Source organism: Saccopteryx leptura, chromosome 3 (assembly GCF_036850995.1).
Source record: "Saccopteryx leptura isolate mSacLep1 chromosome 3, mSacLep1_pri_phased_curated, whole genome shotgun sequence".
Lineage (NCBI taxonomy): Eukaryota > Metazoa > Chordata > Mammalia > Chiroptera > Emballonuridae > Saccopteryx > Saccopteryx leptura.
The window spans coordinates 247322807-247347642 of record NC_089505.1 but is presented as its reverse complement, the minus strand read 5'-3'; positions in this window follow the sequence as shown (position 1 = coordinate 247347642).

Sequence of the window (24836 nt, the reverse complement as noted above, 5' to 3'; positions counted from 1 at the left end):
ATAGGAACCTAGGGCCTAGGCAGCCTTCGGGTTGGGAGGTACCCTCGCCCTTGAGAGACCAAGAGTTCAGAGAGAAAAGGAGGTTAGGGCTGAATTCTCTGGGAGCCTGTGGCTGTGGCCTTAGTTAGAGGGCATGAGCAGGGTTTACTAAGACAGCTGAGAGCCCAGTCCAGCCCAGAGGGGAGAAGGCCAGACAGGATTCAGACAGGAAGACCTGGCCATGGCAGAGAGAAGGCCCTTACTAGTGAGGCCTCTGGGTACAGGAGCAACAGAAACAAGGGGGCTCTGTACTTGAGTCTAAAAAGAAACATTCTAAGCTTCTCATAAAACAATTTTCTAGTCATTTAGCATTATTAAAACTTAACATATACTTATTTTGGCAGAGCAATTGCACTGCTACAAATGTATCTCACTGCTACATTAGCACAGGTGCACAGCTGTGGATACTAATCTAGAGTAAAGGCCTGGGACCTGACCGCCTGGTTCAAACCCCTGATCTACCACCCAGCAGATATGTTATCCTGGCAAAGTTATTGACCTAGTTGTGACTTAGTTCCCAGTGGTGGGATTCAGCCGGCTCGCACTGGTTAAGTAGAACTGATACCTAATTTTTTGTTGAGTTCAGCGAACCGCTTGTTAAAATGGCACTTGTGGCCCTGGCTGGTTGGCTCAGTGGTAGTGCGTTGGCCTGGCATGTGGAAGTCCCAGGTTCAATTCCCGGCCAGGGCATACAGGAGAAGCACCCATCTGCTTCTCCACCCTTCCCTCTCTCCTTTCTCTCTATCTCTCTTTCTTCCCTTCCCACAGCCAAGGCTCCATTGGAGCAAAGTTGGCCCAGGTGCTGAGGATGGCTCCATGGTCTCTGCCTCAGGCGCTAGAATGGCTCCGATTGCAATGGAGCAATGCCCCAGATGGGCAGAGCATCGCCCCCTGGTGGGCATGCCAGATGGATTCTGGTCAGGTGCATGCAGGAGACTGTCTGACACACACACACACACACACACACACACACACACACACACACCACTTCGCACTTAGGAAAAATACAAAAAAAAAAAGATTTTAAAAAATGGCACTTGTAATCAGGGTTCTAAGGTGGGCGCCTGGGTAGCCACCCAATGTGGAAATCACAAATTTACATTTCTTACTCTTTTTAATGTTTATCTATGCAACAGCATATTCTAAGCACCTGTAGTAGTGTTCATTCTGTCCATAGGTGAAAAAAATTGTGAGTAAGGATGCCAATCTGGAAGCAATATGGAAATATCTTTAACAATTTTATTGTTTTTTATCAGGTATTATTTAATATTTTTTAATATTTTAAAACTTTTTCTTATAATCTAGTTTTGCAACTCTTTTATTGTTCTTATTTAAGTGTTAAATGCATGAAATAATAAACAACCTTTCAGTATATCATTTTTTTATACTTAAAATGGTCATTAGGGCAGAGAACCGGTGGTTAAACTATTTGAATCCCAGCACTGCGCAGTCCCTTCATTTATGAAGCAGGAACAGCAATAGGGCCTATCTCATTGTGCCATTACAAGGATTATATGACTTATTATATGCAAAGAAAGATGTCTATGGTCAGTAAATGCTATGTAGTTATAATGTTCATTGTGCCCTTAATTGATAATAGCTAAAAATATGGACATTTATGCCAATCACCTGGTTAAATACATGTGATACACCCATTCTATGGAATAGTGGGCATGATTGAAAGAAACGAAGTAGAACTATATCTACTTAAATGATACAATTTATTTAACAATAAGGTCAAATTGTTAATGAAAGAACTAAATGAGTTGCAGATCAGTGTGTGTGTGTGTGTGTGTGTGTGTCTGTGTGTGTATATAGGTTGAGGTTATTTGTGTATAAAAAGAGCTATATAGAATAGATACTTGTCTTTTTTTTTTAGACTAGCTACATATCTTTATCTGCATAAAAAATTTCTAGAACTTTCAAGAAGCTGTTAGCAACAGTTACAAATAGGAAGTGGGAATGGAAGACTGAGAACTTGTGCTTTCTCCTTTAGTACTATTAGAATTTCTTACTATAAGCATGTATTTTTTAAACAATTTTTTAAAAACTGAATAACATAAATCTATATCTGCAGCTATGGAAACATTTAAAAAATACATTATAAATTGTTTTTCAAAGTGGCAGAACATGAATAGTACAAGCCACAGGAATGAATCTCAGTTCACAAATTTAGGTATGCAAGAAACTAAACGTTAGTTTCTATAACCCAACTCAGTATTTATGGTAAGCTTCCATCCTGCCGACAGGAAACTTAATTCTCGGTGTGTCTGAGTTCTCCAGAGAATGCTGAGGAGTGCCAGGCATGGGATAGGGGAAGTGTCTGTGAAGTCGGCTGAGCCCAGGTCTAGTAGCCTCTGCTGCTCTGCACCACTTGTGGGCAGCCAGGAATCTTAGACCAGGCCGCATGCCTCCCCATAGCTTGCCTCATCAAGTGGCCACCATTCTCTGGGATCCTCCATCCGCCTGCCCAGGAGAGCTGATAGAAAGCAGGGTGAAGCTCATATATCATTCTCACCAGTCTCTCCTGCCCCCTGCCAGTCTGGGAGGGGAGGGCTTCAAAGAGTTGAGGGTCTTTCCACTCCAGGTGAAATCCTTCTTCTACTTGTTTCTAGTCAAGACATAGTCTGTGCAAGAGAATCCTTTCTCTTTGATGAGCTATTCTACAAATCCCGAAGTTTCCCTAAGTGCATAGCTTTTGGTACACAAAGCCAGAGACACCTGAAGGTAGATTCCATTTTCTAATCTGGGGAGCTAGCTCAGGAGGAGATGAACTCCATGACCATGAGAGTTGAAAAGGGGGAAATCTAAGGGGGGAGGGAGAAGATTAATTTCTCAACTACTATGCCAGCCACACATATGTGTGTAAATATGAGCAGAATGTCTAAACATTTGCAACAAATAACAGTGCCTATAAGCAGGATAAGCTTTAGGATAGGGGAACTTTACCTATATAGTCTATGTATTTTTAAACTATTTGGATTTTTTCATAATGAAGCTATTTTCAATATTGCTTATATATATAAATATAATCTACTCTTAAAAAATATCCATACGTATTTTGCCTCCAGGCTAGAGATGAAGGCTGATGCAGGTCACACTTGTGTGGCCCACTGGTGGGCAGAACCTTTAGAAGTATTTGCATGAGGGGTTAAATGGCTAGTTGGGAAAGAACTCTAAGGAAAAAAGACAGGTACCACGAGCTAACTCAGAAGCAAAGCTTTGCTCAATGGAGAGGAGGTAATACTGAGCTAGACTGGAATTGTTACTTAAACATATCTGTGGGGCCAGACCCCATGGCTCTGTAAGGCAGTGAGGGTACCAGCAGCCCCATAGCCCTGCTCCTATAGTGGAGCTGGCTGACCTCATGCCAGCAGGAGTGTCAGTGGTTCCAAGTAGGTGTGGGTGCCTGATGGGTGTGGCACTGTCCAGCAGAACTAATAATTCCATGGGGTGTGGCAGGGGCAAAGGGAGGTGGCAAAGTGGAGAAGGGAAAAAGATAGTTGAGGGTTGGGGGTGGTAACTGTCTAACCTTATCCACCAGCACACGGGAGACACACACCCTGAGGACGTCCAAAATGCTCATGGGGTGAGGGTGTGGGAACTAGGCAGGACCTGCACTAGCAAGTAGGAGCCAGAGTGAGAGACACACATGAATGAGCTCTAATGATGTGAGGAGTACACAGGAGGAGTTCCGGTGTGTGCACAGGTGGGGAGCATGGGCCAGGGAGCCACAAAGTCTATGTGGGAGGGTCAGGAAGGTCCCTGAGTCAGCCGCCTGGAGATTCAGTGGGTGGGGAGGGGGAGGGCATGAGGAGCCCGTACACAAAGGCCCGGAGCTGTGGCAGAGTGATGGGTTTAGAAGAACTGAAAGTAGCTCAGGCTAAACATAGGGCAGTGGAAGAGGCGGCCACAAAGGTGGTATTCCATGGTATGGAACTGGAATTTTTCTTACAGGTCTTGGCGAAGCTCAGATGAGGGCTTTAAGCAGGGAAATGAGATAATCAAATTACCAGGAAAGCTTTTCACCACCATACTCCTGCCACTACTAGCTAACTCCCACCCAGGGGGCAGTTTCAGAGTGTTGCTTCCTCCAGGAAGTGTTCCCTGACCACCCTCAGACTTAGCTACTCTTAGCTAAGGCTTCTAGGGACTCTCACACAACCCTATCACACTGTCTTGATGACCTGCTCTGTACTTTTTCTCTCCCTTTGTATACTGTGAGTGCTGGAGGCCAGGACTGTCTGTTGTGTTCTATGTTGTACCCCCAGCACGGTACACAGTGCCCGACATGATAAGGACTCAATATGTATTTATTTAGAGAAAAAAACCTGTGAGAAGATCATTCTTGCAGTTCTCAGCCTGGGCTGTGGAGTATAGGTTGGAAAGGGGAAAGGAGACCAAGGTGGAGCCTGGCTACTCTGGAAGAGCAGGCAGTGTGGGGGAAGGTGACTACTGCAGTTTAGACATGTTGACTTTGACATGACTGTAGGGCACCCAGGTGGAGAAGCCCAGCGGGAGGCTGGACTCACAGAACTGGAGCCCAGGACAGACATCTGGTCTGAGGGTGAAGATCTGGGAGCTGTCATCCTGTAGGTGATGGTTAAAGATGAGGGAGGGGATAAGATCACTGAGGGAGTGAAGGAGGAGGTGAAACAACAAAGAGGATGCCCACCTGAAAGAGGCGGGCTGAGGAGCTACAGAGGGAAAAGGAGACAGAGAGAGGGAGAAGCGAGAGCAGTATCACAGCTGCTAGGCGAGAAGTGGCTTCAAGGGCTGGCAGACATGGCTCAACAGTATAGAGAAACTTAGAGCATATCCAGGCTCTCCATAAAATTGAGAAAACTAAGGGCCAGGGCAGCTAACAGGTGTTCAAGGCCTTGAGCTATCAGTGCACATGGTCACAGTGATCAGTGGCACTCAAATTATGATCGCTGGACTCCTGGGGGTCTCTAAGACCTTTCCAGGGTGTTCAAGAGGTGAAGAACATTTTTATAATGTTATCAAGATTCCTTTGCAGTATCTACTGTGTTGACATTTGCACTGAGAATGCAAAAGCAGCCGTGACTGAAACTGCTGGGACCTTAACACAAATCAATGAAGTCATATTCTTTACTCTACCCCCACCCACTCAGTGCACTTGCACTTTAACAAAAAGTCCAGCTTCACATAAGAATATCTATGAGGGAGTAATAATTATTAATTTTATTAAAACTGACCCTTGAGTATACATCTTGTTAACTTCTGCTGCATACTGAAGTCATGGACACATTTATGTGATTGTCTGCATTGAGAGCTGAACTATCTGCTTTTACTGTGAAACGTTATTTTTATTATAAAGAACATCTGACAAACTTTGATTATTCAGAGTTGAATATCTGGCAGAAGTTTTCTTGAACATGAATGAAAAGAGCTTGTCACATCAAGTCAAGACAACTAATAGTATTTTTTGCCAAAGATAAAATTTGAGCTGTCAAGTGAAAATCAGAATTTTAAAAAACTTGTATCCACACCATGGCCTTGACAGTTCCCCAATACCTAAAAACTTTGCTGATGAAGTCAGTGGTAATATCAACAAATCTGATATTGCGGACTGAAATTTAGAAGAACTCACAGAGCCATTATTTTCCAAACCAGTGCATGATGTTACAAAAGCAGGCATGAATCAAAGACCCACGCAAGGTGTAGGAGAGACCAGTGGAGTTTAACGCAGCTTAGTATGAGTTCATTGGTGTGGTTTCAGGTCCCACATCGCAGCTACTCTTTCAGAAACTGCCTTTGTCCAATTTTGATGACATATCAAAGATAGCCACAATTATCTGTAAGAAGCTGGATTTTGTTCTTCTCCAACGAAAGCAACATTTGTGACAGTCTGAATACAGAAAAGCAGACACAAGGATCCAGCTGTCTTCTCTTACATGAGTCATTAAGGAGATTTGCAAAACTAAAAAAATACGACTCTTCTCTAATTTTTTAATTTTAGAAAACATATTTTATAAAAATGATGTTGACATGTAAAGAATTTATTATTTTTAAATAAATACTTTTAAAGCCTCAGTTTCTAATATTTGTTTCCATATTTGTAATACAGTATCTATAGCTATAGACCACATAAATAAATTTTGAAAGCCCTCAATAACTTTTAAGAGTATAAGAGGGTCCTGAGACCAAGACATTATAAACAACTGCCAGCAGAGACCAGCCATTCCTGTCTTCCAGGTCTTTGGCTTGTTTCCAGCATATCTAGCCCTCCCACTAGCTTCTTCAGAGAATACAGAATTATAAAACCTAAAAACAGCCTGACCTGCAGTGGTGCAATGGGTAAAAGTGTTGACCCTGAACGCTGAGGTTGCTGGTTCAAAACCCCGGGCTTGCCTGGTCAAGGCACATATGGGAGTTGATGCTTCCTGTTCCTCCCCCTTCTCTCTCTCGGCTTCTCTCTCTGTCCCCTCTCTCTAAAATGAATAAATAAAATCTTAAAAAAAAAAAAAGAAAAGAGCCCTGGCCGGTTGGCTCAGTGGTAGAGCGTCGGCCTGGCGTGCAGGAGTCCCAGGTTCGATTCCCGGCCAGGGCACACAGGAGAAGTGCCCATCTGCTTCTCCACCCCTCCCCCTCTCCTTCCTCTCTGTCTCTTCCCCTCCTGCAGCCAAGGCTCCATTGGAGCAAAGATGGCCCAGGCGCTGGGGATGGCTCTGTGGCCTCTGCCTCAGGCACTAGGATGGCTCTGGATGCAACAGAGTGACGCCCCAGATGGGCAGAGCATCACCCCCTGGTGGATGTGCCGGGTGGATCCTAGTCGGGCACATGCGGGAGTCTGTTTGACTGCCTCCCCGTTTCCAGCTTTGGAAAAATGCAAAAAAAGAAAAGAAAAGAAAAGAACAACATTTAAAAAAAAATCTAAAAACAAAAATTTTAGCGGAAGAAGAGATAAGACAGCAGGCACAGTGAGCTAAAGAGAGAAGAGACCCTTGTCTTCCCTTCAAAATAATGTTCCTAATTTAAGGGCCAATGCCCTGTAAGCAGCCCTGCCAGGCAAGGCTGGATTCATCCACAATCCCCTCTACTGCCACCTGTGGGAGGAGAAAGGCTGGGGACAGGGGCTGAGTGGGCGTTCAGGTGCCTTATCTTCTTCACATTCCATATCTAAGTTGACACAACAGCCAATGAAGTAAGGCAGGTGGAGTCATTTTTTATTAGTCATGATTTACAGGGGAGGAAACAGGTTTGTGCCTTGCCTAATACCAGTAAATAAAAATCAGACTGGGATCAGCAGCCTGGGGTTGTAATCCAGGGTTCCCTCCACTGGGCACTCAGGCTAAGATGCCTATCTTCCCCACTCAAGCCTCAAGGTACACCATAAAAATACATTATTTTACTTGCAACTTAGGTCTTTCTTATGTTCATAAGCCACACAGATTTCATTCTTTAACCCTTTGTCCATCCTTTTGGGTAACCGGTTTTTTTAATAATAGTTTGTAAGAGAAAGTAACCATTTGAATTACTTTTCAGTTACAAAACTAGTTTGAAAATGATTAAAAGGTAATGAAATAGAACACACACAAAAAAACAGAGATGAATACACAAAATCTGGTTCTTAGAAAACTGACCTCTAACAAAACTAATCATGAAAAAAAGCCATGAAGCATAAATAAATAAGTGATACTGGGCATGAAAGAGAGAATATAAGGCCCTGGCCAGTTGGCTCAATGGTAGAGCTTCAGCCCAGCATGTGGATTTCCTAGGTTCAATTCCTGGTCAGGGCACACAGGAGAAGCACCCATCTGCTTCTCCACCCCTCTCCCTCTCACTTTTCTTTCTCTCTCTCTCTCTCTTTCTCTCTCTCTCTCTCCCTCCCTCCCCTCCCCTCTCTCTCTTTCTCTCTTCCTCTCCTGCAGCCATGGCTCAATTGGAGCAAGTTGGTCCTAGGCGCTGAGGATGGCTCCATGGCCTCTGCCTCAGGCGCTAAGAAAAGCTGGTTGCTGAGCAATGCAGCAATGCCCCAGATGGGCAGAACATCGCCCCCTAGTGGGCATGCCGGGTGGATCTCAGTTTCGGTGTATGCGGGAGTCTGTCTCTCCTGCCCCTCCTCTCACTGATAAAAAGAGAGAGAGAGAGAGAATATAAATAAGATACAATGGAGATATAAAAATAAGACTATAAAATTGTATGCTAATGATTTTTACACCTTTTACTTTTTTAACATTTTTGAGAAAAATTCAAAATTGACTATAGAAAAATAAATAGTTCTAGTAATACTTATAGTAGTCGTAGAAGTAATAGAAGTAACATCCCAGCTAAGTACCATATTTCCCCATGTATAAGACGCACCCTTTTTTGAAAAATTTGGGGTCTACAAACTGGATGTGTCTTATACAGTGGTTATAGGGTTTTTTACTTGCATTTCCTGCTTTTTTGCACCACTTGTCTCTTTTTCAAATTTCGGGCCCCAAAATGAAGGTGTATCTTATACACTGGAGCATCTTATATTATACATGGAGAAATATGGTAAGTGCTCGACTGGTTCCTCAGTTGCCTTTTGTGAGAAAAGAGATGGGTCTTTGGACCCCGGGCCTGTCTGTCTGGTTGGAAGGAAACGATGCTGAGAGTACAGAGGAGGGTCTGGCCCTGCCCCTTGTTCAGCAACTCTGGATGGGGATGACCAGTGTATCTAACATTGCTGTGGTCAAGTTGTGATGTCTCCTTCTGGTCTTGTCCATGAAGGGGGAAGGGTACAAAGGGAGGAAGGCCATAAAAGAGAGTTGCGTTTAGGGAAAGGGTTCCTTTCTGGACTTTGCTAATGATCTTAGTCCCGGATTGACTCTAGCCCCTCGCAGCCCCTAAGACAGGTACTTCAGTGGACTCCGTATCTCTCCCAAAGCCGCAGGGGTGGAAGGGATGGGGAGCGCCGGTACTCACTGTGCCCTCCAACTCCTGCTGACTACCTGAGCTGAAGTGACCGGCCTGTCCAGATAACAAAAACTGATGCTGCAATGACTATGACCACACCCAAGGCCAGGACACTTGTCGAGTGTATTAATGGACACAGTGGGTTGGAAGAATTAAAATCTGACCCATACCAAATGTCCTTACCAAGTTAGCAAGAACATGGATAGGGATCCAGCAACAGAGAACTAAAAACCTCCAAGAGTAAGAAGGAGATGCCACATCATGGGCACTTCCCAGTCCAGGCTAATACTAGGATTTGGAAAGGCCCTAAGGAAGGTCCCCAGATTCCCCCCTATCTAGTAAAAAGATTCCTAAACTTCCAAAGTAAGAGCTCTCCTCCTTTCACTGAGCTTCCACTAGTTTGGACAATGCTGAGTGAAGCTGCATAGAGCTGGGACCAGTATCATTCTGAGCCGTTGTTCCTATGTTTCACCCATACAGACAAAGGCTCTGAGAATGAAGTGTGATGGGGCGGTGTGGGAGTGAAAGACAGTAACAATATGCAGCCAGCTTTCTAATGTTGCCTGCAACTGACTGTACTGACCATCTAGTACTTTCAGGTCTCTCTCCCTAACCCCACGGAACCTAATTGGGTTCAATCTTTGGAAACAGCGAGCTTGCTTCTTCAAGGTACTCACCACTCCCTGCCCCCAGGACCTAGGAAGTAAGGTGCTTTCACCATAGGATCTATGTAGACTCAGAGATTTAAGTGATTAATTCAAAACCTCCCTCTGTGGGTGCTTCTGTATCCAGGAAAGGGAAGGGTAGGTAACATAGTAGGAAGCCTGATGCATTTTGATATGATGTCAGGCCCTTAGAAATCCTCCTTCCAAAAATATCACTCCTGGCCAGTTAGCTCAGTCGGTTAGAGCATTGTCCCATAATGACAAGGTTGCAGGAACAATCCTTGGTCAGGGCACATACAGGAGGCAACCAGTGAATGCATGGCTGAGTAAAACAACAAATAAATGCTTCCCTTCCCCCTCCCCTCTCTCTCCCTTCTTTTCTCTCTGTCCTCTAAAAATTAATCAATAAACAAAAAACTAAGCCCTAGCTGGATAACTTGATTGGTTGGAGCATTGTCCCAAAGCACAGAGGTTGTGTGTTTGATCGCCAGTCAGAGCACATACAGGAACAGCTTGATGTTCCTGTCTCTCTCTTCCTACCTCTCTAAAAAATATATATATGTCACCCCTATTCCAGACCCACCTGACACCCGAAATTTCGCCTTTAGTGAGTCCTTAAAATTACTCAATAGGTCTCCAAAAAATATACAAAGATCATTTAACTCAGAGGGGTGGGGATGGGGTGGGGGCGGGGGATTAGTAAGAAGTCACACAAGAACAAACCCTGGAATTCCTAGCTGAGGAGTTTAACGGTGACAATCCAGTGGGAAGAGGGCTGGGGTGAGAAAGAGGGAGGGTTGAAGGTATCTGTATTAAAGCTATGTTTTCATAATGAATATATGGTTTTTAACTACATTGAATATTTATTTGGGGTGGCTTTGGCAAGGGATTGATAGTTTTGGGATGCTAAAAACTGCCCCATAAACCAGCCCTTGAATCTACCACTGCAACAAAAGAAGAAACTGAGCATCAAGACCACAGAGAGCAAGACACTGGGGTCCTGGACTTGGGGGTGTCCAAGTTCAGGCCCCTCCCCCCTTAGTCATTCAGGCGACCACCTGAAGGCGGAGCTGAGGACTATCCCTGAGGATCTTGAGTCCTTGGAATTCTCCTCAGGGTCCCCTCCCAGGAGGAAGGGAGTGCAGCCCCTTGGGCCAAGAACGGCAGGAAAAAGGCAAAGTAAATTGTGGGCTGGATTGTCCAGTCACATGGTGCAATCTCACTGCTTACTGTCACGTAATCTTTTTCCCTCCTCCTCTGGTCTCTCTCTCTCCTCCCCCCCCCCTCCTTTTGCTCTGTTTTGATTTGGTTAAAATAGATGTAAACTCTGGTCTTTTCTATTTTTAATACCCAGCTATTACATAATCTATACCGTAATTGCTGACTTGAAAAACTATTGGCAACAGTAGAAAATCCCCAGAGTTTTAAGCAGGAAAAGGTTTATTACAGCACAAAGTCTTTGGCAGTTTTACTGACTGGAAAACCGTCTGTAATCGTCACTTGCCAGTGGAAGTCACATGGGCCCTGGGAAACACTCTCCTCACTGCAAGGAAAGCCAGCTGGGGGAAGGGATAAGCTGCAGCTCAGCTGGAGGAGGCTCTGTATGCAGGCAGGGGGTGAGATGGTGCATTGGGAGTTTTCTCTGAACCCAGACTCAAGGGCTGATGGAGTGAGCTTCAGATTACCAGCCCCTCTCAGGAACTACCTTTTACTGCTTTTATTGATATTTCTCCCTTGAGGGTCAAGTCTCCAGCATCCAGGATCTTTCCCTCATCAACTTCCCAGGCCTTCCTATAACCTCCACCACATTCCTAAACAAGCCTGAGTGAAAGGGAACTAAGTTAAATAGATGAGTTCATAAAGACAGAGGGGTGGGAAGACTGCTTGTTTATCACGGAGATCTGACCCACTCCTCTACAAGGCTTTCCACATATTAGGTCAACTACCACACTAGTTAATTCTTCAATAAAATCTTCCAGTAAAAATAAAGGAACAAGGCCCTGGCGGGTTGGCTTGGCGGTAGAGCAATGGCCTGGCGTGTGGAAGTCTCGGGTTCAATTTCCGGTCTGGGCACACAGAAGAATCTTCTCCAACTGCTTCTCCACCCTTCCCCCTCTCCTTCCTCTCTGTCTCTCTCATCCCCTCCCGCAGCCAAGGCTCCATTGGAGCAAAGTTGGCCCAGGCGCTGAGTATGGCTCCATGGCCTATGCCTCAGGTGCTAGAATGGCACTGATTGCAGCGGAGCAACACCCCGGAGGGGCCGAGCATCGCCCCCTGGTGGGCATGCCGGGTGGATCCTTGTTGGGCGCATGCGGGAGTCTGTCTGCCTCCCCCCACTGCTTCACACTTCGAAAAAATACATAGATACATACATACATAAAATAAAATAAAGAAACTATAGGTTTGGTAAAGGGTTTTTAAACCCAAGTCAAAATGATTTAATTAAACAAAATTTTCTGCATATGCATTAGAGTAGGAGAGACAGAAGGGACAGACACAGCTTTCCCTGACTTTGCCAATTCTGCCACAATCCTAACCCCAATAATCAAGGATGGTGAGTCTAATTTGAGTAACTATATGTGACGATTCATTCAATAAATGTTTGCTGAATGCCATACACTGGACTAGTTGCTGCAGATATAACAGTGAGCAAAATCACTGCCCTAGTGGAACAACCCGGTCAGTGAGAGAGGCAATCCAAATATTATATAAACATATCATTATGAACCAGGATGGAGGGTCGCGAGGGAAAACACAAGGTGCTAGAACAGGGGGCCTGATTAGGTCTGAGGTTCCTAGAAGATTACCCTAGAGACCTCAGGTTCTTTTAATTCAGCACCCCATCTGCTTTCATTTCCCCACCCTCCCTCTTCTGTTGCCCCCTGTAGTTAATATGTACTGGCCTTTTTCTATGTACAGAGGATAACGCTAGGTTCCTTATATGCATGGTCTCATTTGATTCATACGGCAAACTGACAACTCAGCACTTTAAGACAAAGGATCTGGACTAGCCAAACCACAATGTATAATGAAAACTATATACAATTCAATTCATAACATAGATTAAGACTCTTCTGGCTGCAGGTTATAAAAATTAAAATCAAACTTTCAAAAGAGAGAAAGAGCCCTGGCCAGTTGGCTCAGCAGTAGAGCATCGGCCTAGCGTGCAGAGGACCCAGGTTCGATTCCCGGCCAGGGCACACAGGAGAAGCGCCCATTTGCTTCTCCACCCCTCCGCCGCACTTTCCTCTCTGTCTCTCTCTTCCCCTCCCGCAGCCAAGGCTCCATTGGAGCAAAGATGGCCCAGGCGCTGGGGATGGCTCTGTGGCCTCTGCCTCAGGCGCTAGAGTGGCTCTGGTCGCAACATGGCGACGCCCAGGATGGGCAGAGCATCGTCCCCTGGTGGGCAGAGCATCGCCCCATGGTGGGCGTGCCGGGTGGATCCCGGTCGGGCGCATGCGGGAGTCTGTCTGACTGTCTCTCCCTGTTTCCAGCTTCAGAAAAATGAAAAAAAAAAAAAAGAGAGAAATTAAAAAAAGGAAACCCTGGGCCCATGTAAAATGAAATGCCCAGAGTGAGACTAGTTTAAGGCCTGCTTAGATCCAGGTGCTCAAAAGATGTCATCTAATCTCCATCTCTCTCCATCTCACAGCCCAGCTTTCACGTGCTGGTCTCAGCACTCCCCCTGGGGTGGCAAGATAATCGCCAGCAGCCTCAGAGTATGTACATACTATAGGCTTGGCAACCCAGTTGGAAAAGAAATGAGAATTTACTTCTTAATAGTTCCAACAAAAGTCTAGAGTGCTGATTGGCCTGAATTTGAGACCATGCCCATGCCAACTGCTGTTCTGATTGGCATAGATAGTCATGCCTCCTCCATTTAGAGCCATGGTGTGGACTTGAATCCAGTCGAGAATGGGGAAGGAGGTGGTCCCCCAAAGGAAAACCAAGGTACTCAGACCTATGTAGGGAGACTGCATGCTGGGCAGTCAAAGCCCACTGATCTCTACTGTCCTCAAACTTGGGAATTACAGTAGATGTTAAGACCATCCAACAGGTTCTTCCTCCCTAAGGAATGAGCAAAAGTGTGACACTGGCTAGAGTTGCCCTAGTCCCACTCCAGCTGCTTGGGGACCTTGGTTTCTTGCTTTAGAGCACTCACCGGAGTCTTAATATTTGCTTCGGTACTTGCTCAGAGCAGTGTTCAACTCCTAAGACTTTGTGGAAGACATTTCCCACCTCCTTTCACTCCCAAATGATGTGCCCTATTCAGTGCTGGCTAGAGAGGCTGCAGTTCTCTGGCTCTTTGACAAACGTCTTCAGGATCTGTGTAAATTATAGGGAGGGAAGGGAATGACAAGCCCTTTGTTGGAAAGTTTTGCATCCCTTTTGGAGTCTGAACTAAAAAGGGGCAGAGAGAAGAATATCAGGATAGTTCCTGAAGAACCCAATAAATAGAGCTCCATTAGAAGGATCCTGAGGAGGGACAGAGGGAACCGTGTAACATTCTATGAGGCACACAGCAGCACTGTAGCAATCAGATGTCAATGCAGCCACCCTGTCTTTAGGCATGTTTTAGAAGCTGCCTGGATGTGCCACTCCAAATTCTATGGGAAGTCCAATGACCCTCCTACAATTTCTGCAAATTCCAGCAACTAATGCTCTTAACAATTCCTTTTGATTTTGTCTCCAGCTCCTTCTGGACTTGTGATCTCACTCACATTTCACTTTCTAAGGCTGGTCTCTTCCCTCTATTCTGAGCTGTCCCAGATGTGGGACTTGGCTTCCTTTTCCTATGCTTCCCCCCGCCCCCCCAAAAAAACAGATATACGAACTCACTCAAAACATTGTGTGTTCACCAGACATTCCTGAAGTTATGATGAGACAGCGGGGTTTTGTATTCTGTGCTGCTGGGCACCTTCACCCTTCCAGATGGAGTCAGCCCCATTATAAACCATCCACTCCAGGTTCCATCCCTGACTAGCACTGAGGAACAAAAAGAAGTTGTGAACTTTCACTCTCTCACTACCACCATTCTGTAGTGATGAAGCAAATGGAATGATTCTTTCCCCTACAAATAGGAATTATGCCATCCCTCCTTAGAACAGACTTAGCTGCAGTCATTTTCAGTTTTAAATAAGTTTCTACAGGCAAACCTCAGAGATATTGCAGGTTCACTTCCAGACTGCAATAAAAAGAAAAATATCAGGCCCTGGCCAGTGGCTCAGTGGATAGAGTGTCAGCCTGGCATATGAACGTCCCAGGTTTGATTTCAGTCAGGACACACAGAAGAAGCAACCATCTGCTTCTCCCCCACTCCTTCTCCCCCTTTTCTCTCTCTTCCTCTTCCTCAGCCAGTGGCTCAACTGGTTTGAGTGTAGACCCAGGCTCTGAGGATAGATCGGTTGGTCTGAGCATGTCAGCCTCTAGTGCTAAAAATAGCTTGGTACTTAAGCATCAGCCCCAGATGGGTTGCTGGGTGGATCCTGGTTGGGGTACATGTAGGAGTCTGCCTCACTATCTCTCCTCCTCTCACCTAAAAATATATAAATAAATAAATAAATCAGCCCTGGCCGGTTGGTTCAGCGGTAGAGCATCGGCCCAGCATAAGGAAGTCCCAGGTTTGATTCCTGGCCAGGGCACACAGGAGAAGTGCCCATCAGCTTCTCTACCCTTCCCCCTCTCCTTTCTCTATCTCTCTCATCTCCTCTGGCAGCCAAGGCTCCATTGGAGCAAAGTTGACCCAGGCGCTGCAGATGGCTCCATGGCCTCGGCCTTAGGCACTAGAATGGCTCTGATTGCAGCGGAGTAACGTCCCAGAGGGGCTGAGCATCGCCCCCTGGTGGGCATGGTGGTTGGATCCCGATCAGGCATATGAGGGAGTTTGTCTGCCTCCACCACCACCCCCGCCCAGTTCTCACTTTGAAAAAATACCACCCCCAAAAAAAAAATCAGCCCTGGCCAGATATCAATAGCTAAACTGGTTAGAGCATAGTCCTGAAGCACAGAGATTGCTCATTCAATCCCTGGTCAGGACACATACAGGAGCAGACTAATGTTCATGTTTTTCTCTCTTGCTCTCCATCTCTCTCTCTCTCCCTCTCTCATTTAAATCAATTTTTAAAAATATTTTTAATTATGCAAAAAAAAATTACAATAAAGTTAGATGCACAAAAGTTTGGGGTTTTGTAGTGCATATAAAGTTATATTTACACTATACTGTAGTCTATTAAGTGTGCAATAGTATTATGTCTAAAAAACAATGTACACTGTCCACAATATTGTAATAACTATTTTTGGTACCAGGTGTGTAGCTGAAATATTAGGGGGGGGGGGTATGACTGCCTAACCACAATACTGTACACTTGAAACTGAAGGGCAGAGAAGCATTCAGAATTATTGCAAATTGTAATTAGAAAATAAAAAATTTTAAATAGGCCCTGGCCGGTTGGCTCAGCGGTAGAGCGTCAGCCTGGCGTGCAGGAGTCCCGGGTTCGATTCCCGGCCAGGGCACACAGGAGAGGCGCCCATTTGCTTCTCCACCCCTCCCCCTCTCCTTCCTCTCTGTCTCTCTCTTCCCCTCCTGCAGCCAAGGCTCCACTGGAGCAAAGATGGCCCGGGCGCTGGGGATGGCTCTGTGGCCTCTGCCTCAGGCGCTAGAATGGCTCTGGACACAACAGAGCGACGCCCCAGAGGGGCAGGGCATCGCCCCTGGTGGGCGTGCCAGGTGGATCCCGGTCAGGCGCATGCGGGAGTCTGTCTGACTGCTTCCCCGTTTCCAGCTTTGGAAAAATGAAAAAAAAATTTTTTTTAATAAATTTTAAAAAGGAATTAATGGACCCAGCAATTCCACTGCTGGGTATTTATCCTAAGAAAGCACGAACACTAACTTGAAAAGACATTTGCACCTCCTTATTCACAATAGCCAAGATACAGAAGTAACCTAAGCATCCATCAATAGATGAGTGGATAAAGAAAATGTAATATCTATATACAATATAATATTATTCAGCCATAAAGAAAGGAAAGCTTGCCATATGACAACATGGATGAACCTTGAGGGCATTATGCTAAGTGATGTAAGTAGGACAGAAAAAGACAAATATTGTACGGTTTCAGTTATATGTGGAATCTAAAAACAAAAACCAATCTCATAGATGCAGAGAACAGATTGGTTCCCAGAGCAGGGGCAAGGAGTAAGCAAAATGAATAAAAGTGATCAAATGATACAAACTCCAGTCATAAAATAAATAAGTCACAGGTTGTACAACATGGTGACTATAGGTAATAACACTGTATTGCCTATTTGCAAGTTGGTAAGATTGTTAAGTCTTAAAAGTTCTCATCACAAGAAAAAAAATTTTGTAACTATATGGTGACAAATGTTAACTAGGCTTATTGTGATGATTGTTTTGCAATATACACAAATATTGAATCATTATTTTGTACACCTGAAACTAATATAATGTTATATGTCAATTATGCCTCAATAAAAATCAAACAATGTACATACCTTACTTTAAAAAGACTTTATTGCTAAAAGTGCTAACCATCATCTGCCCCTTCAGCAAGTCATCATTTCTTTGTTGGTGAAGGGTCCTGCCTCACTGCTGATGAAAACAAAATTATCTGCAAAGTACACAAAGGGAAGCACAATGAAATGAGGAATACTTACGATACCACTTGATATAAACTCGCCTGCTAGAGAAAAGCCTGTGCTATGAGTCCAGAACCGTTCACACTCATGCCTACTGGGGTCCACTGACACTGAGAACGGGATTAAGGAAAGCACTGGTTCTGTCCCAAAGGTGTTCCTCATCTTTCAGACACAAAGGAGTTTATGTCCTCATGCATCCTGTGATGCAATTCCTGTTGTTTCCAGGATGGAGTTCTGGAGCCGCAAACCCCAGTGAAATAGGGAAACTAAGGTGTTAGCTTGTTCAAGGACTCCTTTATCTCGGTTGTGACGGGTCTGAAACTAAGTTTAAAGTGGCTGCGAGGTTTCTCCAAAGCAAAGGCAAGGACAAATACAAGGGGCCCATTTCCCCCAAGGCCTCTGCCAGTTCTAGGCCTTGCCTTCCTGAGCCATTCAAGTAAAATTCCCTTCTCTTCCTAAGAGGGAGAAGCTAGCAAGGCCTCCCTAGCAAGGGAGGACCCGGCCTTTCCCACTGTGTCAGAGGCAGGAGGCAGAGAGGCTCTGCAAGGCTGGGAATAACAATTAAAAGGAGCAAATCCCAGGAAAGAAGAATTCGGAGCTTTGAATTCCTTTGTTCATCACACCAAAAAGTGCAACAGCAGGCACCATGGCCCAGTAGCTCGCCTCAGGAGTCCTTTTAGTTCCTGGGATAGAAGGGGTAGTGAGAGGTCCCTAAATTCTTCTCAGAGGTTAAGTTTTATAATACTCAATTAGACAAATAGAGTAAGAAGGTGAAGATGGGGAATAAATCTTTTATCTTACATAAATAAAAGACATAAGTTGACTTTTCATTCATTAATATCATAATTAGAAGAATACAGCCTGACCAGGCAGTGGCACAGTGGACAGAGCATCGGACTGGGATGTAGAGGATCCAGGTTCAAAACCCCAAGGTCGCCAGCTTTAGTGCAGGCTCATCCAGCTTGAGCACAGGGTCATAGGCTTGAGTGTAGGATCATAGACATAACCCCATGGTCGCTGGCTTGAGCGCAAAGGTCGCTGGCTTGAGCAAGGGGTCACTCGTTCTGCTGTAGCCCCCCAATCAAGGCACATTTGAGAAAGCAATCAATGAACAACTAAGGTGCCGCAACGAAAAACTGATGCTTCTCATCTCTCTTCCTTCCTGTCTGTCCCTGTCTATCTCTCTCTCTGACTCTCTGTCTCTGTCAAAAAATAATAATAATAATTAGAAGAATACAGCCTTAAATATTTAAGCCTAAATAGACACTCTTATAAAATTCATAACAGGATGAATACATTACAAATCAAATAAATATAAGAATGTGTTTTTAAAAAATGTGAACATTCTAATCATTTTGCTTTTTTCACTGATACAGAAACCTACTTCAATGTTTTCATGGCTTCATAGTATTTCACAACCCCCCTACTCATGGATATTTACCAATGCAATGAATGTTCAGAGAACTCTGTGCTCAGGATACGCATTTCTTTAGATGAAGTTCCATTTGCTCTGCCTATTTGTATTCATTGCTCATACTCTATTGGGTTTGTTGTCTTTTCTTTATTGATTTATAGGAACCCTTTATAAATTATAGATATTGTATTATCTTTTACATATATTGCAAAAATTGTCTCCCAGCCTTTGGTTGTTTTCCAACAGAAGTTTCTCATTTTCATGTAGCAAAACCAATCACAAACAATTTAGAAAATACTGCCATGAGAACAGGGAACTCTGAGCTCTGAACCACACAGTCTCTTCCGCTGGGGGCCACACAGCCTTGCTCAGGTTCCTGTGGGGAATGGATGATTAGGCAATCATTTTCAGAGCTGTTCACGTCTGTTTTTTTAACCAGGGTAAGTGGTGTAAATGGATCAAGTTAAGAAGGTGCAAAAAGAATTCTAAAGATTTTGTTTTCAACTATATGGAGGCTCCTTTCTTAAATGTTTAGAGTCATGTACTAACAATGTCCAAGAAATCCTGAACCATTAAAAACTCAAAAACATCTTGCCTGACCAGGTGATGGTGCAGTGGACAGAGCGTCGGGCTGGGATGCCGAGGACCCAGGTCCGAGACCCCAAGGTCGCCAGCTTGAGCGCGGGTTCATCTGGTTTGAGCAAAGCTCACCAGCTTGGACCCAAGGTCACTGGCTCGAGCAAGGGGTTACTCGGTCTGCTGAAGGCCCAGGGTCAAGGCACATATGAGAAAGCAATCAATGAACAACTAATGTGTCGCAATGCACAACAAAAAACTAATGATTGATGCTTCTCATCTCTCTGTTCCTGTCTGTCTGTCCCTGTCTATCCCTCTCTCTGATTCTCTGTCTCTGTAAAAATAATTAATTAATTAATTAATTAATAAAATAAAAAAACCCAAAACATCTTTATAAACAATAATCTGAGTCTTTCTAGACCCTTTCAAACTTATGTGGGCTTTAAGACATTATTCGTTATCACCATGGGTAGAAGGAAAAAGAAATTCTAAACTCCACAGAAATAGGAAAGCTCAAGAATCCACTGACACCAAGAGTTTAAAAAGCACAAAACCTTTATAAACTTTCCCTCCAGCCTCTCATAGAAGATTGGCACTGACCCAACCTGATCCTAAACAATTCAAAAAACCCAAATGACCAAATGAGGTTTTGCCTATCTGAATACTTAGTCCCTGTCCCTGCAAACTCTTCCTAAAGTCCCAGGACTTTGTGGAGGTCCTCCCACTTGGCTAGAACATCACTCTCTTCCTCCTCCAACTGTTAAAACTCCATGCTATTATATTTAGGCAGGCAGTGCAGAATGCTGATCTAAAGGATGATTCTGGCCTCCTTTCCCCTGGCTAAAACCTGACATTTGTTGAAGAACTTGGTTTCTGGGCAATGAAGATTCTACCATAAAATCATTCATCAGTCCCTGGTGGAAACAAGAGGAGAAACAATATCTCAAATCTTCTGCAAAGCCATTAGTTCTACAACCTTACAAAAATATTCCTTCTTGCCCTGGCTGGCTAGCTCAGGTAGAGTGTCAGCCCAGCATGTGGAAGTCTCGAGTTCGATTCCCAGCCAGGGCACACAGGAAAAGCACCCATTTGCTTCTCCATCCTTCCCTCTCTCCTTTCTCTCCATCTCTCTCTTCCCCTCCCGCAGTCAAGGCTCCATTGGAGCAAAGTTGGCCCGGGCACTGAGGATGGCTCCATGGCCTCTGCCTCAGGCACTAGAATGGCTCTGGTTACAACAGAGCAACGCCCTAGATGGGCAGAGCATCGCCCCCTGGTGGGCATGCTGGGTGGATCCCGGTTGGGCACATGTGAGAGTCTGTCTGCCCCCACAGCTTCTCACTTCAGAAAAAAAAAAAAGCCTTCTTTTTTTTTTTTTTTTTTTTCTTTCATTTTTCTGAAGCTGGAAACAGGGAGAGACAGTCAGACAGACTCCTGCATGCGCCTGACCGGGATCCACCCGGCACGCCCACCAGGGGCGAAGCTCTGCCCACCAGGGGGTGATGCTCTGCCCATCCTGGGCGTCGCCATGTTGCGACCAGAGCCACTCTAGCGCCTGAGGCAGAGGCCAAGGAGCCATCCCCAGCGCCCGGGCCATCTTTGCTCCAATGGAGCCTTGGCTGCAGGAGGGGAAGAGAGAGACAGAGAGGAAAGCGCGGCGGAGGGGTGGAGAAGCAAATGGGCGCTTCTCCTGTATGCCCTGGCCGGGAATCGAACCCGGGTCCTCTGCACGCTAGGCCGACGCTCTACTGCTGAGCCAACCGGCCAGGGCCAAAAAGCCGCCTTTTGCTGAGGCTTATACCAAATAACTACACTTCTCACTGCTGACAACTACTCACTTCTTGATAATCAAGGACTTTGGCCCCTTGATCAGTCTCCTTTCCATTCTAAGTCAGACCCTTTGCCTGGTCATGACCTCCTATAGTTCTACCCCTTCTTGTATTTATTTCTTTTTTTTCAATACAAATACTATTTTATTTATCTATTTCTATAGCTTCTGTTATACAACAGCATGGAGGTGTCCAGTCCCTTGATACCAGCTCCCCATCATATTGCTGCCTCTCCTGGACTTATTTCTCTCTCTAGCCAACTACACACCAATCACTCTACTACTAATATCTTAGACTCCCTTCACTCCAAGTCTACCATTTGCCCCACAAAACAGCTCCTATTTGAATGGAAAATCCTCTGCTCTAGCCCCAAAGTTGCTGAGTGCTGCTAAGGCAAGCACTATCATTAGGGCTGCTTCTCTAGAAACTCATCGTCTTTAACATTAGTTAGTCTTCAGCACTGCTCACTATCCTCCTACATGTCCAGATTATCACCAATGGCACAACAGTTTTTTAAAATCATGCCACTATCCCCAATATCCCTCTTGCTCTTAGCAGATGACTTCAACTTCTTCTGTGTAGAGAAAACAGAACTCAACTGAAGGAAACTCCAACTTTCTGTCTCAGCAAACTTTTACCAAATTCCTCTGTCCCGTCATATCCCTCACACTATCAAAGGAGACTTAATAGTGTTCAACAGAGTGGTAGCAAAGGTAGAAAAGCAATAAATAAAAAAAGTGGTGGCCCTGGCCGGTTGGCTCAGCGGTAGAGCGTCGGCCTAGCGTGCGGAGGACCCGGGTTCGATTCCCGGCCAGGGCACACAGGAGAAGCGCCCATTTGCTTCTCCACCCCTCCGCCGCACTTTCCTCTCTGTCTCTCTCTTCCCCTCCCGCAGCCAAGGCTCCACTGGAGCAAAGATGGCCCGGGCGCTGGGGATGGCTCTGTGGCCTCTGCCTCAGGCGCTAGAGTGGCTCTGGTCGCAACATGGCGACGCCCAGGATGGGCAGAGCATCGCCCCCTGGTGGGCAGAGCGTCGCCCCTGGTGGGCGTGCCAGGTGGATCCCGGTCGGGCGCATGCGGGAGTCTGTCAGACTGTCTCTCCCTGTTTCCAGCTTCAGAAAAATGAAAAAAAAAAAAAAAAAAAAGTGGTGGTGGTGATAGAGTTAACTTCAGTTGTAGCTTATTCCTTTGCTCAGTTCAAGATTAATCGCTGGTGCTCAGGATACACTAGCCCCTTCTCCCCAGGTGCCTTGCTCAACAATTTTTATTTCTCTTTCAATCTCCAACTTCACTGTCCCTAGCAGCTCTTTCTCCACAGCACAGGGATATGCTCAGGTCTCAAAAGATAAATAACCCTCCCTAGATCCTGTGTCATTGCCCCCACTGCCACATTCACTCTCATTTCACAGAAAAGCTTCTTGACAGAGTGGCCGTTCTGACTGGGTCCATACCCGCCTTCCACTTGCTAGCTGCAGAGGTGCTATCTCATGGAAGTAGACTAGTCTTATTACCCAAGGCCGGCTCTTCAGAAAATTGCTTTAGAGATTAGCAAAGAAGCACAATGAAAAGAAATATACTGTGTTGTCATTAATGCAGAGTTTTAATAAATAAATAAGAATAATTTTTTAATGTTTATTATCTTGATTTTAGAGAAAGAGAAAGGAAGGGAGAGAGGGAGAGAGACAGGAACATCGATCTACTCCTGTGTGTGCCCTAACCAGGGATCAAACCGGCAACTTCCTGAACCTCTGTGCTTTAGGATGACCCTCTAACCAACTGAGCTATGTGGCCAGGGCAAGAATAACTTTTATAACAGGAATGAGAATAGATTTCCTTTGTATAAACACTATCTCTGACTAGAGTATAAAATTGTTTAAAGTGTTCTTTAAAACAAAGAAAGCTGCTTATGTATAGCTTCCCTGATTCTCTAGATCCAAAAGTAAAAATAATCTCTCCTCTGAGTTCCCACAATCTATACCTGTCACACCCTATCACTTTTTTTTTTTTTTTTTACAGAGACAGAGAGAGAGTCAGAGAGAGGGATAGACAGGGACAGACGACAGGAACGGAGAGATGAGAAGCATCAATCATTAGTTTTTCATTGCACATTGCGACACCTTAGCTGTTCATTGATTGCTCTCTCATATGTACCTTGACCACGGGCCTTCAGCAGACCGAGTAACCCCTTGCTCGAGCCAGTGACCTTGGGTCCAAGCTGGTGAGCTTTTGCTCAAACCAGATGAGCCTGTGGTCAAGCTGGCAACCTCGGGGTCTCGAACCTGGATCCTCCGCATCCCAGTTCGATGCTCTATCCACTGCACCACCTCCTGGTCAGGCTGCACACCCTATCACTTTATCTCAAGTTACCACAGAACTCTCTTTAGTTAATAAATATTTGATAAATGAATGGATGGATTTTATAGGCACCTGTTATAGATCAGATAATTCTAATTACTAATCAAGCTGACTAATTAATTCAGGTCCCCTGAAGAACTTTCACTGACATTTTATTAACTTAATATTAGTCTTTTTGTACACATTGAATTTAATAAAGTTGCATTCAGTCATTTACATCCTGTAATTTAGGATTTCATTCATTTAAATGTGCCTTGCAAAGTCTCAGATACTGAGGTATTGCCATGTCATTTGGGGTTTGGTCTGAAAGGACTAAGGTAAAAGTCAGTGAGGCAGAAACTACCCAACCTAAGGGATCTGAGCAGGGCACTGGGGGGAAGGAATGCATTTGTCCCCTCCCTCACCTGAAAATACCCAAAAAAATACTCCGAGGGGGCACTGAGACTTTCTCTCACACTGTATCTGCTCCCCTCTGCTTCGATTCCTTCACATAAGTTGAGTGCCAGCTTCTCCATACAGACATGGCTTTGTCCTTGCTGGACCCTCCCAAAGTTTACTCTCTTCTAATACAAGGTTTGCCTAAAACGTCTCAAAAGTGTTTTGTCCTCCTGATGTGAATAGCTGCACATTACTTACAGCATTAAAATAAAATTTTATCTTTTTTTAAAATACTTATGTGTGTGTGTGTGTGTGTGTGTGTGTGTGTGTGTGTGTGTATTAGACTTTATTTTTTTCTTTTGAGAGGAGAGAAAAAGAGAGAGAGATAGAGAAGGGGGGAGAAGCAGGAAGCATCAACTCCATATGTGCCTTGACCAAGCAAGCCCGGGGTTTTGAACCAGTGACCTCAGCGTTCCAGTTCAACTCTTTCTCCACTGTGCTACTACAGGTCAGGCAAATTTTATCTTGAAAATTAGGTTCAATGCTTAACCCAGTGGTGCTCTGGCCAGATGGCTCAGTTAGTTAAAGCATCGTCCCAATACACAGAAGTTGCCAGTTCAATACCTGGTCAGGACACATACAGGAACAGATCAATCCTTCTCTCACTAAAATCAATAAGTAAAAAAAATCAATAAGAAAAGGAACCCAGTAGTAAATCCTTTTGTGGCCTGAAGAATGTCCATGTCTCCCTACCACTGCCAGTATAACTGCTAGATCATTGATATGAGACCAATAATTCTCAAGCAGGACACAGACTGGTGTCAGGAGCTGCTTCCAAAGCATTGCTCCCAAGTCCCTCTGAAGAAGCCAGTCCTTTATCCTGACCCAGGCAGAATTACGGGCTTGAAGGACTGTGCTAAGAGTATAAAGGTGGCAGGAAATGCAGACCAGGAAACACAGGGCAGGGCCAGGTGATGGCCCCAGTCCCTCTGGAGCCAGATCCAGAACCTCCCAGTTTG